At 39.9% G+C, this 14,030-nt stretch overlaps 1 protein-coding gene across 4 annotated transcripts in view; it reads left to right on the forward strand.

Annotated features, from left to right (window-relative positions):
• The window catches only part of RGS7 (regulator of G-protein signaling 7), a 494,829-nt gene that overhangs the window by 302,725 nt on the left and 178,074 nt on the right, over positions 1-14,030 (forward strand). The window lies entirely within an intron of this gene.

The raw sequence follows: 14,030 nt of genomic DNA on the forward strand, positions 1-14,030 counted from the left end.
TATGTTTGAATTCTAGAACTGATAAAGCATTTCAAGGCTGGCTGCATTATTTTTCTTGCAAAAACACTGGTAAAGCAGGACTCACTTTGCTCATTTGCAGCTTCATGTAAAAAAAAGAGATGTTTGCATTCCCTATGAAGGAAGCTCACAATTAAAAAGGCAATCAGCACTTTTTTTAGTCGAGTTTTACACAGACTAGATTAAAATAGATTTTCTGTGTGTTCTGCAGAGTTTCAGTATTGATGTAGCCTGTACAATCAGTGGCATAGGTCTCTAAAGAATTCAGGCAGAAATTAAACTTTACTTAAGAAACATCCATTACAGTTTTAGCACTGGAGCAACCAATATCCACTGTTCTCACCACTGTTCACCTGTTGGTACTACAGTGTGTTCTATAAAATACACAAACTGCACGAATGTGCATTTAATTGCTTAGGGAACTGAGTACTTGTGTATTAAATTAACAACATATTAGAGCAACGGGGGCAACCTTTTTGGCAGGCATACCACAAATTAGTCCTGCACACTGGCTGAGTGTCACTCTGGTCCCCTTCCTTTGTCTGATCTACTTTTTCTGCTTTCTGTACTCTCTACCTGATGCCTGATCTTTCCTTTCCTATACTCCCTGCCCATTTTCTGCTTTGTTTTCTGCTTCCTGCCCTATTTGCCATCTCCTTGATCTTGTTTGCCACATACAGAGGCTGCCCATGTCACTTGGGGCATCTGTTTTACAGGTTGGCTCCCCCTTTATTAGATAGCTTGGTTGTTTTGTCTTGTCAAACAGAATGTGCTATAAATATTAGCACTACAAATTAATTTTCTCTTGGTTTTTTAAAATTCACTATGACAATTTACCTGCACTCATCTTTACTTCCTATCTAAAAACCAGCTTGTCTTACAGATGCTCTTCTGAAGAATGACAGGAAGGATTGAAGAATAACATTAACAATGTTTTCTTTCAAGTGGATGTAGAGTCGTAAAAGTGGGGTTTTTTTGATTTTTTTTTAAATTTTCAATACTAAATAGCTTCCAGAAAGTGCATGTGTGTGTCTACAAGCATCCTCATTATTTTCAGATGTGGTGATAACCTAAATAGTGCACTAAGAATGTATGGATTTCTTCCAAGATTATCTAGACTTTATTCTGAAGAAGAGATAAAAATACCTGCTACTGAATAATATTTGCTGCTCGGAAATATTAATATATAATTAAATATATATTTGACAGGATTACAGACAGTGTTTCTAAAAAAGGGGGAAAACAATCCTGTACTTTTTATTTGCCACAAGGAGCAATGCTTTGGGATGTCTTAATTCTCCTGTTCCTCCCAATCCCCCTCCCAGCATATTTTATAAGATTTAACAGGAAAAAAAATCTAGAAGTACTGTCTGTAAATGCTTTCCTTTTTTACATGCTAACTTGCATCCTATTTTTGAATGGAAGATCAATCATTTCTTGGGGTGCATGCATTGTATGCCAATAGATAAGGACTTATTGAACCTCTGTTTTTCTTGTCCTGCTAGTTTTTCTCTAGCAAGATTTCTAATTGCCAGCAAAGTTGGAGGCTCAAGGCAGATGGGAAAATAACCCAAATCAAACTTATTTGCCACTATAACTATTTAAAAATTCTTACTATGATGTAGGCTTGTTTCCTTTGATCCTGGCTTGCCAAGCAGGTATTCTGGGTATGTGTATTCTAGCATAGGACCTTAATAAGTTTAGCATTCATCAAATTTCAATATTTGCCATACAAAAGAAAAGGCCTTCCTGCCTGCCTTCCTTCCTCTGGAGGGAATCCAGTTGTTTAGTGACCTTGTTTTTCTGATCACCTCAGTGAATAAGAAAGGCATTTGCGTAAGTAGGGACATTAAAGCTATAGACATTCAAAGAGCCCAAGGTGAAATCAGTCTAAGTGACCTGGTTTTCTGTAAGCAGCATAGTGTAGATCAGTAGCAAACAGAGCGCACATTCACCTTTTGGTGAGGGGTGCATATATTAGAGCATTTCCCACCATCTTTAAACCAATCTCTGTGCACCAAACGTCTGTTCTGTTACACTTATAGACTGTATCACTTATACCAATCTATACTTGGCCTCTGAAAAGGACAAAGAAATAGCTGACTGAAATTATATTTTATTGATTGTTGATTAGCAGTTTATTTTAATATTTAAACTGCACAGCAAGCTGTTTAAGGTAACACTTCGTCATTCTTCTTGATAACAAAGGGTATACAGGTTATCAAGCACCAAAGGAATAGGAATTGATAACTTCCAATTTTGTGGTTCCCAACAATTATTTACAATTCATTATGATTCTAGAAAGAAGAGAGCATTGGTACATTTTTCTTCTTTTGCTTTGAACTTGAAGTGCTGATGACATGCAGCTCAAGTCAGTGGGACATAGGTATCTGAGAAAAGATTTGAATACTATTCTGTGCACTCACTGAAATACCATGGGGATAGCTAATTTACACGTAAATTAATAGCCTTGGACTACTGTTACTTAGATACTTAGTCCATTTCAGGATTTGACCCATCTCTTACCAAACTTCAACTTAGGGAATAATTTTGTTTTGGTCTAGGTCTGAATCTACATAGCTTTAGCTCATCATTTTTGTTACTATCATATATATAGCACCATAAACAGAAGCATTGCTACATAAAAGGCTGTGATTCCTGACAAAGTAAGCAGCTTGGACAAAACAACATGTGGGATCTGTATTAATAGTGGCATTGTTATAGGAAGAGTTTCTGAAAAAAGGTGGAATGGAAAGATGGATTTGCAGAGAGAAAAAGGAGGTGCGCACATCCTGGAAATAAGTTCACTCTCCCAGTGTAAAGATGGCAAGACGTTTTAAAGGAATTAGAAGCTGGGAATTCAGCAATCTAAAACACATGTGGTTTCTTGAGTATTTTTACTCCTATCCCTCAACTTTTTCATGGAGTAGAAGTGTTCAAGTCAAGCACAACTTGTTTTTCATTATATGTTGATAATTTATTTTGGTAGTCTATTAGCAGCAAAATATCACTGGGTTTAGACAGCTTCCCTGAAGCCAATGGGATTGAACAATATTTGCCTAAGGAATTTGGTTTTATGGTAACGTGGGAATTTGGATCAAGTTCTCCCCTTAGTTTACAGCTGTAAAACCCTGTTGACTTCATAGGGTCGTAGCCGTATAATGCAAGGCCAGTTTCCATATTTGTTTCTAAATTTCCCTTGTTAAGATATTTTAATATCATTTGGCTGATATAAATATCTAACTTTATAGGCTTTTACTGCTGCTAAGGTAAATTGCCCCCTCTTATTTATGCCAGTATAAATTATAGTAAATATGTGGATTTCAAGTTTAATAGCTAACGAAGTGTGTGGTTATAGTAAATTAGTACAAATGCTTTCTCTACAAACAGGATAATTTCTGGGACTTGGGAAAACAATCCCTAGAAATGCTACTTTCTAAGAATTCAGCATTCCTTTGTAGTCATTTTAGAATGGTGTATATGCACTGTAAATACAATCATTTAGTATATGTAATTATAACCAACTAGGCTTTGGAAAATACATGTTAAACTTTGCAAATAAATACAGTAAAACAGAAGTCACTTAATGATGATAATTATCTACAATAAAAGATGCTGAGAAAAATAGATTTTGTTTTCTTATTTATATATGTGAAACCAAAGTTGTAGTCAGAACATAGCTGTTTAAATCCATCAAATCCAAGTATCAATATATATTGACCAGATATCAAAATAGCTGTAAACATTCCCAGAGACTTTCATATACTGTAATGTATTTTGCTAAATTATTTTTTTGTGACTGGAATGAAGATTAAAAATAAGGACTTAAGGATTCTTGTTCCTGCTCTGCCATTCAACTTTTCTATGATCTTGAACAAGGCACTTAACCTTTCTTCCTCATTTTCCCCATATGAAAAAATTATTCATTGTATAATTCACAGGGGCTTTTGAAATTCCTTTGAAAATTTATTTAAATGTTTCCACTGTGCTTCAAGCAGTGCTTTGAAGTCCCTGTGTGGAAGGTAGTAGTGATAACATTTTGTAAGCAGGTTCAAATTTTTTATTTCCCTTGAAACTGTAATCTGCTGGCCTGCCTCATCAACCCATGTAGGTTTAAAAGCTATGAAATCTGCTTTAGAACACTATTTATTAATTGCATTGACAATCTTCAGCAGCTCCCAAACAAAACAGTTCAAGATAAATCCTAAAGCTAAGCTTTCTTTTTCAGGACCTTCTTGCCAAAGTTTGCTCCTGTCACCTCTTGCCCAGTCTATCTTAAGATCATCAGCCTGCAACAAAAGTTTACCTGTTTCCTTTAATTCTTCTGTACAAATTGAACTCTGTCAGCATTTAGTGAAATCAGGTGGTCTTCAGGGAGTCACCTAACTCCCTCCAGATCTTTGCCTGTATCTGAGAGAGAGAGAGAGAGAGAGAGAGAGAGAAAGCAAGAAAGAGATAGAGAGTGAGTCTTCTCCATAGGACCAAAAATCTACTTTTAAAAGGAGTCTGTTTCAGAACAAGGTTACCATATAGCCCTTATTAGAGAACATCAGCATCCTAAATAAAAAAAAAAAGATTTTTTTGGATGTTCCTAGTTTGACTCATCCTTCCATTTTCTGATTGGGGTTCTTCAATAGTTATAACCAGAAGAGAAGACACAGTCATAATGACAGCTACTGAATAAAATTTGCTAAGGGTCTATCTCCCATCACATAGGCCCGCAACATGGAGATAATGACAATCACAGGAATGTATTTACAGAACCATAAGTATTCTAAAATCATTGCTAATTATTAATATTGATGGCAGTAAAACAGCAATTACTTCTGAAATGCTAGTATAAAAGGTAGTATTTTAACTGTGGTGCATTTTAAAGAAGAACATTAGGGAGATTCTCAGATACAGGTACAATTTTTCATAGGATCATAGGAACATAAGGCTGGAAGGGAGCTAGGTCACTTAGTCAGGTTCCTTTCCCAAGGATCATCATTGACTAAACCATTCTAGCCAGCTGTCCGTCTAATCTGTTCTTGGGCCCAGCTACACAAGATGCTTTACTGTGAATTAGTGTCACTGTCTACATGCGTGTGGAATATACTGCACAGTAAATTAGGCTAATGCACTGTTTGATAGTACCAGTAAATACAGGTACTAGATTAATGATGCATTAGTTACTGCACAGTACTGCATGTGTAAACATGGACCAGGAGCAATTTGCCTGATCCCTTTGTGACTGGGATGCAGCAGTCCCAGGAAAGCTCTCCTGGCTATGTGGGGATTGGATCCTGATCTGATCTGCATGTGGCTTGGATGCAGTAGTCCTGGCTGTCAAGTTTTCCCCTCTCCCGTGGAGATTGGGAACAGATCCTGTGCCCCCTGCCAACCCTGGGCTGGCACCTAGGGGAGCATGGAGCTCCCCTTGACTGCTTCAGTGGGGCAGAGCAGGGCAGGTGCAACCCTGGACTGAACTGCTCCCATCAGGAGCAAATTTGCTCCAAATGGGCACATGTTCACATGTGTGTGGGGGCAGAGTTTCACAGAAAATTCACGGGCATGAATCAAACATGTAGGCATGTCCCTTGAAAACTTTCAAGGATGGAGATTGCACAACTTCTCTAGGTAGCCTGTTCCAGTGCTCAGCTATCCTATAGTTAGAAATTTTTTACTAACTTCTGATCTAAATTTCCTCTGCTAAATTTGAGGCCACAGCTCCTAGTTCCATTGCCTAAATCCACACAGCCTATAGACTCTATCTCTATCCTCTTTATAAACACCTGTCAGGTATTTGCAGACCTTTATTAAATCCCTCCTCAGCCTTCTCTTATCCAGACTACCTAACCCCGGTTATTTCAGGCTTTCATCGAAAGTGATGCTTCCTAGTCCACTATTGATTTATTGATTTATTACTCTTTGATGGACCCTTTCCAAACAAACCACCTCTTTCTTGAAATATGGGGCAAGATGAAGCCTCATCAGTGTGGAATAGAGTAAAAGTATCACTTCAATTTGCAAGAGATACTCATATTAATACAACCCTGTTTGCTATTGGCTCTTTTTTTTTTGTGCAACATGAGCACACTGTTGATTACATTCAGCTTACACTGTTGATTACATTCAGTTCACTGTAACCCCAGATTCTTTCTTATAGTACTACAGCCTACCTAACCATGTCCTAGTCTGTATTTGTGCATTCAGTTATTCCATCCCATGTCCAAGACTTTGCAAGTGTCCTTGTTGAATTTCATTTGATTGATTTCAGACCATTTTTCCAGTTTACCCAAGCCATGTTGGACCCCATTCCTACTTTCCAAAGTGCCTGCAATTCACCCACTTGGTGTATCCACAAATGTGCTGAGCATGCAGTCAATCCCATCTTCCAAATCATTAATGAAGACATTTAACAATATTGGAGTCAGGGAAGAGCCCTGGGGAACTCCACTTGATACCTACTCCCAACTGGACTTTGAACTACTCATTGATAACTACTCATTGGGCAAGCCTACATGAGATGCTTAACTGAGCATTTGCATAGTTTACTATGAAGTAAGCATGTGCATCTACATGTGCACATGCTTACTATGCAGTAAGCCACCTTAATCCTGAGTAAATTTTCTACCTGCAAATGCAAGTAGCAAATTCGCTAGAGATTAGTAACAGCACAGTAGTGCTTGTGTAGATGCCTGATTGGGAGCAGATTTTGCTTCCAGTCAACTGTCCACCAGAGGGTGGGAGATAGCTCCAGGCCCCAGAAGCTTCCTGCTGCTGGGGCGGACTCCACCACAAAAGCCCAGATGGGAACTATGTGACCCTGCTTCAGCAGCAGGGAGCTCTTAGCCCCCTGTTCCAGGATCACAATCAGAGAATGGGGGCTGGGAGACCCTCATCTCCCAGCACTGGCTCCATGACTGTGGGGCTGGTGTTGGGAGATCCTTATGTCTGTGACTCAGAGCCAGCACTGGGAGATAAGGGTCTCCCAGCAGCAGCCCCACACTTGTGAAGCCAGTACTGGGAGCACAGAGCAGAGAGCTGGGAGGGAAACAGGCTGGAGAGCTTGTTCCCTGTTCAGCACTATACTCATGGAGCTGGGTGGGGAACAAGCTGCACAGCCTCCACCTGGCATGCAGAGTGGTGTCTGGGAACTGTCTTGTTCAGGAACAGGTCCCAGTCCTGTGCCCCAATCAGGTGATAAAGGCACAGGGCTTAGAAAGAGCTGCAAGGGTTGGGTAGGCCCCAGCCCCCTGCCCTGATCCACCAGTGAAGCAGCTAGCTCACTCCATGAGCAGCTCACTGCTAGCTGTTGCACTACTGGGAGGTTGGGACAGGGGGATTGGACCTGTCCCACCCCTGCAGCTCTTTTCAAGTTCCTTGTCCCTGATGAGGGAGCCAGGACCAGGAGTTCCTTGCTGCTGCGGCAGGATGACATTGTCCCTGCCTCAGCAACAGGCAGCCCCCTGGGGCCAGGAGATAGCTGTCTCTTGGCCTTCTGCTTCCTGTGAGGCCCTGAACTAGAACCAAGGAGAGCCTAGTGCAGAGGCCCATTGCAGGACTGCAGGAAACTTGGTGCAAAGAGCAGTAAATCTGTTACCTAATTCTTGCATGTGTAGATGCCTGCCTGAAAGTGCTTACTCCAGAATAGCTTACACCAAAATAAACTTAGGTTTGATCAAATGCAGAAGAAGATGCACACATTGACCACAACGATCCAAACAGTTATGTATCTACAGTACTTTCATCCAGTCTGTATTTTTATTCATATTAATGAGATAAGAGACAGTGTCAAAAGCCTTGCTAAAGGCAAGGTATATACATCCACTGCTCTTCTCCCATCTACAGAGCCTGTCACCTTATCATAGAAGGAAATCAAGTTTGTCAGGCAAGACTTGCTCTTATTTAATTCATGATCATGTTTTCCTGATCACTTCATTCTCCTCTAGGTGCTTTAGAAAAGTTTCCTTGATGACCTGCTCCATAATCTTTCCAGATACTCTGAGTTCAAACTGACTAGTCTGTAATTCCCCAGATCTTCATAGATTCATGGATGCTAGAGTCAGAAGGGACCTCAATAGATCATCGAGTCTGACCCCCTGCCTAGGCAGGAAAGAGTGATGGGGTCAGATGACCCCAGCCAGATGCCTATCCAGCCTTCTCCTTAAGACCCCCAAGGTAGGGGAAAGTACCACCTCCCTTGGAAGTCCATTCCAAATTTTGGCCGCCCTTACTGTGAATAAATTTTTCCTGATATCCAGCCTAAATCTGCTCTCTGTCAGTTCGTGACCATTGTTCCTTGTTACCCCAAGAGGTGCCCTAGTGAACAGAGCATCACCAATCCCTTGCTGCATCCTCCTAATGAATTTGTAGGCAGCCACAAGGTCACCTCTCAGCCTTGTCTTGTGGAGGCTGAAGAGGTCCAGGTCCCTCAGTCTCTCCTCATAGGACTTGTCCTGTAAGCCCTTAACCATATGAGTGGCCCTCCTCTGGACCTTCTTGAGTCTATCAACGTCTTTCTTGAAGTACAGCACCCAAAACTAGATGCAGTACTCCAACTGCAATCTGACCAATGCTGCATAGAGGGGAAGTATCACCTCCTTTGATCTATTTGTCATGCATCTGCTGATACATGATAAAGTGCGGTTAGCTTTGCTGATGATTTCGTCACACTGATGACTTATGTTCATCTTGGAGTCCACTATGACTTTGACATCCCTTTCTGCTTCTGAGCTGCTGAGGGTCACTTCCCAGCCAAACAGTGTGCTGGATATTTTTGTGCCCTAGGTGCAGCACTCTGCACTTGTCCTTGTTATGCTGCATCCTATTGTGTACTGGCCACTTTTCTAACCTGTCCAGGTCTGCCTGCAATTGTTCCCTACCCTCCGGAGTATGCACTTCATCCCAAAATTTAGTATCATCCACAAACTTGGACAGAGTACACTTCACACCCACATCCAAGTCACTGATGAAGATATTGAAGAGTACAGGTCCAAGGACCGAACCCTGTGGGACTCCACTACCCACATTCTTCCAGGTTGATACCAACCCATCTACTACCATTGTAGCAGTGTGGCCACTAAGCCAATTTGCCACCCACCAAACCATGTAAAAATCTATGTCACAGACTCTTAATTTCTTTAGGCTTCTTTCTTTCCTTTCTTAAAAAATGGCAAAATATTTGTCCTTTTCTACTTATCCAGGACATTACCTGACTTCTACATTTTCTGAAAAAGGATCATTAATGGCTCTGAAATTACCTCAGCTAATTCCTTCACTACTGTAGAATGTGTTCTATCTGGCCCTTCTGATTTGAAAGTATCTACCTTCCCTAAGAAAATCTTAACCTGTTCTTCCACGCTTCTGGGCTGTTAATCCTTTTCCCTACCTGCTATCAACTTCTTTCATCATCTGGTAGTTGATAATATACATACAGGCTGAAGTAAAAAATGCACTAAATATTTCAGTCTTCTCTGCATCTTCCTTTTGCACACAGTAAGGGACCTATCTGTTTTTTTGGTCTCCTCTTACTTCTGACATACTTGTAAATGCCACCCCCCCCTGCTTTTTATTGCCTTTTATGTTCCTTGCCAATTACATCTCAAATTATTCCATGGTGTTGCTGGTTTTTTCATTGCATGCCTGTGCAAGACTCTTCCCTAGCACTATGACCAAGTTTATGCTTTCTATAGGAATCCCTTTTTATATTTCAAGTCTAAATTAAGCCCGTCGGGGGATGGGGAGACTATTGTCACTCCTGACCCACTGAGCAACCCTTGCAAAGCCAGCAGGCCAAGGCACTTAAAGGATCCCACCCCTTCCCCAGCCCTGGAACAATCTGTGGGCAAGGCAAGGGCTCCCAAGGGGACACTTTCCTGCCTGTACACAAATGCAAGGAGCTTGGGTAATAAGCAGGAGGAACTTGTCCTCCTGCTTAACACAAATAATTACAACATCACAGGGATAACGGAGACCTGGTGGGACTCCACCCATGACTGGACCATGGGTATAGATGGCTATACCCTGTACAGGAGAGATCGAGCAGACAAAAGGGGCGGGGGTGTAGCTCTCTATGTCAAGGAAAGCTATGCATCCCCGCTTTCAAGAGAAATTTGGATGCTTATCTTGCTGGGGTCCTATAACTCCAGTTGACTTCCTGCCCTTTGCGCAGGGGGCTGGACTTGATGATCTTCCAAGGTCCCTTCCAGCCCTTATGTCTATGAAATCTATAACATCTATAAAGAGATTGCTGTCTTGCCAGGCCAGTTTCCTGTTGCACTTCCCATTCTTCTACTGATTTTACACCCTTAATATGGCCTCTTTAAACTACAGACAGCAATCCTAGACTCTTCCTCTCAGGCTTCGTTTCCAGAAGGTCATGCCTACCAATTCTCTGAGTTTGTTACAGTCCACTTTTTGAAGTCTAGTATCTTTATTCTGTTCTCTTCCATTTCTTCCCTTAAGATCTTGAACTCTTATCATTTTGTGATCACTGTCACCCAAGTTACCTCCATTTTCATATCTAAAGCAATTCTTTTCTTATTGTGAGCAGCTAGATGAGAAGAGCTTTCCCCTTAATTGGCTGTCCAGTACTTGTACCAGGAAGTTACCTCTAACATACTCAAGAATTTGCCTGTGCACTGCTGTTTCCTTGCCAGGAGATGTCCCAATAATTAAATTCCCTCACTGAGCACAGTAATGTAACTAGTTATGTAGCCACCTTACAGTACTTTCATCCAGTCTATATTTCCAGTCTATATTTCCAGTCTATATTTCCTTAGGTTATTAATGAGATGAGAGATGGGTGCTGTGATTTGGAAACTTCCATTAGTTGTTTTAGCAGGTCTCATCTGCTTTTTCTTGGTTTGGTGGTATAAAATGGATGTTCACTATGATATCCCCCTGCTGTCTCCTTTGACCTTTTCCCAAAAGCTTTCAGCAGGCCTGCCTTCCACTTTGTACTGAGCCTCAGAATATGTGTACTTCTCCTTTATATTTAAGGCAACATTTCCTTTTTTCCCTTGCCTGTCCTTCCTGAATAAGCTGTACCCATCCATCACAGTATTCCACTCTTGTGAACTATCCCACCTGTACTTAGACCATGAGTTCCTTCTGCTTATTCCCTATGCTTCTCTCATTAATATATAAACATAATAGGTAACTAACTGATTGTCCTACTTTTTCTTTATCATTGATAAAGAATAACATAAAATCCTTATAAGGTCGAATGCTTCAGAGTGATTAAAGTTAATCTAATAATTTCTTAGCTATGAGTTCTAGACTTTTACTAAAAGGATATTATCAGTCCCATATTTTTGTCTTATAATATGCTGGAAGATTACTGCTATCAAATAGCTTTATGGTTGTTGTTGTTCATGATGATGATGATAATTATGATCTACAGGAGTGTTTGACCTGAAAAATGATAAAAAGGGACTACAAAAGTTTGGACAATCTGAAACATGCCATATTTATTTCAGTATAACACTCATAACTCTCTCTTTCCCTCCCTCCCCCTCCCCCCCCCAAAAAAAATTAGCTGCTGGAAATTGGGAGTATGTGTCTTAAATGAGGAAAAGAAAATCTCTGAATCCCAAGTGGAACTGATTTCTAACATACTGGAGGAATGTGCTAGTCTTCTCATGCAGTATATCTAGTGTAGTTAACAGTCAAGATGCAGCAGAATAGGCTAAGTCAGGTCACACTCACTTACTAAAATACAACAGTGATTTGTTCCTAATTTGAAATAAATATAAATATTTAGTATCATATTTCTATTGTACATACACTTATCAGATTCAAGAAGTTTCTGCCCTCAATCCCTTGTTTACAAAATGGAGGAGCTACATGTAGGCATCAACTCAGCTAATGATATAAAATGGATCTCATAAGTATCTTGTCTATCTGCTCTCAATAATAGAAAACAGGTTTCCAAAACTTTTCCGGTTGTCTGGAATCTGATAAATTGTATGTAAAATATAAATATAATACTAGATACTTATTTCAAATTAGGAACAAACTATTGTTGTATTTTCATAAGCAAGTGAGACCTCACTTAGCCTATTCTGCTGCATCTTGACTGTTGTTAACTGCACTAGCTACATTGCATGAGTATATGCGTACATTCCAGTCGCACCTTTATTCTGCTGTGCAAACATATGCCCAGTTAAAAATCTGTTTGGTGCTATCAATTCTGTAAGTCTTGTGAAATGGATGGAACAATCCCTGTCCTTGTTCTGTGCTAACTTGTACACTGTTAGTAAACCAGTGCACTAAAGTTGGTGTCAATTTGCTAAGTTAGCCTCTCAGGTTTTAAGTGACTTTTGCAACCAATCTAAAAGTATTGTGCATGTCTAAACATGCATAACAATTGTATCATAGCTATGTTTGTGTGTTTGGCATACATACGACAGTGATCAAATTTGCAGATAATATCACAGGGAGAGGTGAACACATAGGAGTAGAGAATAAATGACAAAATAATGAGTGGCTATTAGAGAAAAAAGGAATTGCAAGAAAAAAGGAGCTTTGCTTAATTGTAAATTCTCCTACCTAGAGAAAGGAAATAAGCAGGATAACTATATGATGCGATTGTGATCATGGAACCACAGCTATTGCATAAAAAAGAAATTAATTTCCTCTTCTTTGATTAATACTGACCTTATATTGCTTGCCAGCACAAACAAGCTTCCTAGAAGTAATTGCAAGCTACTAGAATCACTGTGGGATCAAAATACGGGGAAACAAAGTGTGGGTTCTGGGGTGGGTTGTGGTTTTAAAGTGGTCTGGATAGATGGCAAGAGTGTTTCAGGAATACTATCAGTTGATATTAATAAACATTGAAAGAAGTTCCTGAGGGCCAGAAGCAGATTTTCTGCAGATTTGCTCCATTGCTTCTAGATAGTCTCTCAGGGGAGCAACAGAAGGAAACTGTGTTGGTTCCTAGCATTTTCTTCTCCCCCGTCAATATTTGATTTGTCTAATGTTTGCATAAATTGCATCTGTCCTTTGCTCTTAACAAGATTTTGGGTGCTTTTCCTTTGAACAAGATTTTAAAGATGATGATGGTGTTGCTTCTGCTGTGTAACAATGGATAATTTTCATGATGAGATTTCATTAGAAAATAATTTATGATGTATCTTTCCATTACACCTTAAGTGCCTTGCTTGACTGAAGTAGAAACATGGTACAACCACTATAGAGGAATGAAGAAATCGATGTGAAACTGCATGGCTGTTTTTAACAGACATTCCCTTAACACCGATTTTACTATTTCAAATGCTTCCACAATTTTTAGGGTCAGTTTTTTTATTTGTATCTAGACAACCTTTCCTTAAATTGTTTCTTGATTATCTATGTTAATGCTGGGTAAAATACTACTGACAGTGTACAGTCTGTGACAGATAAGATTGAGTACACTTCTTTTAAAACTGTGTAGAAAGCTCTTGGGCAGAGAATGAGGCCTGGATAATGGTGCAAAACAAAGTATATGAGGAAGAAACATAGTAAGTAGGAGGAGTATAATGAATAAAAAAAAAGCAGAGGATATGAAAGCAGAGGTATAAACTGGTGCTATTATGCAGAACCTTGGGTGAAAAAAAACAAAGACCTTAAAAATGAAAAAGGCAGCAAGTAGATGGATTTCAGTGGATACTAAGGTTAAAATACCAGGAGAGAGAAAAGAGTTTAGCAACACCAGAAAATATATATTAGGTTTAGAAAGTTGTTGTTTAGATAGGGGTCAACTACCCATGAACATGAGTCAGAGTCTGAGATGTAAACAGAGTGTGACATGTATATGATATGACTGGACCAATGGTATGGTTCTGAATGGAAAAAATAAAAATATGCCATTTATCAGAATAGCAGTGGCAGCTAAAGATAGATTACTCTGTAACAGGGACTAGAATTACTTGAGAGAGAATACTGGAAGATGTTAAATCCAAAGAATTATGTCTCTACTGCCACTGCTGGCCTGCTGAGCAACCCTTGCACAGCCAGCAGACCAAGGCACTTAAGGGAGCCCA

This window comes from Crocodylus porosus, unplaced genomic scaffold (genome assembly GCF_001723895.1).
Source record: "Crocodylus porosus isolate Cpor-Errol unplaced genomic scaffold, CroPor_comp1, whole genome shotgun sequence".
In the NCBI taxonomy this organism is placed as follows: domain Eukaryota; kingdom Metazoa; phylum Chordata; order Crocodylia; family Crocodylidae; genus Crocodylus; species Crocodylus porosus.